Consider the following 395-nt stretch of genomic DNA (forward strand, 5'->3'; position numbering starts at 1 on the left):
GTTACAGAAGTTAGTTTAGGAGCAATAAAAGTTATCAAAGCAATCATTGTAGTTTTTCAGTTGCACTTTATTTTACCTGTACTTACAGTGTATTCATATTCACCACTTCTTTCCTTCTGTCCTTCTATCCTAATAAATAATACTATTACTAATGATTAAAAACATGGAAGATACGAGAGAAATGCTTACATTGGATGTCAAACTTTATTCGGTTACTTTAATAAAGATGCAGTAGAACAAAATCCACTCAGATATAAGAGCAGCTAGAGACTTTAATACAATTGTCCAGAGTTTAACAAGACAACGCTGCTTGAAAATAACATCATTAGAAACCATAAATGGGGACTTTCAATTACACTAAACTACATTATTGCGATGTTACTTTAAATACCAGA

The sequence above is a fragment of the Sinocyclocheilus grahami genome, unplaced genomic scaffold, assembly GCF_001515645.1.
Source record: "Sinocyclocheilus grahami isolate Dianchi unplaced genomic scaffold, SAMN03320097.WGS_v1.1 scaffold181.1, whole genome shotgun sequence".
NCBI lineage: Eukaryota > Metazoa > Chordata > Actinopteri > Cypriniformes > Cyprinidae > Sinocyclocheilus > Sinocyclocheilus grahami.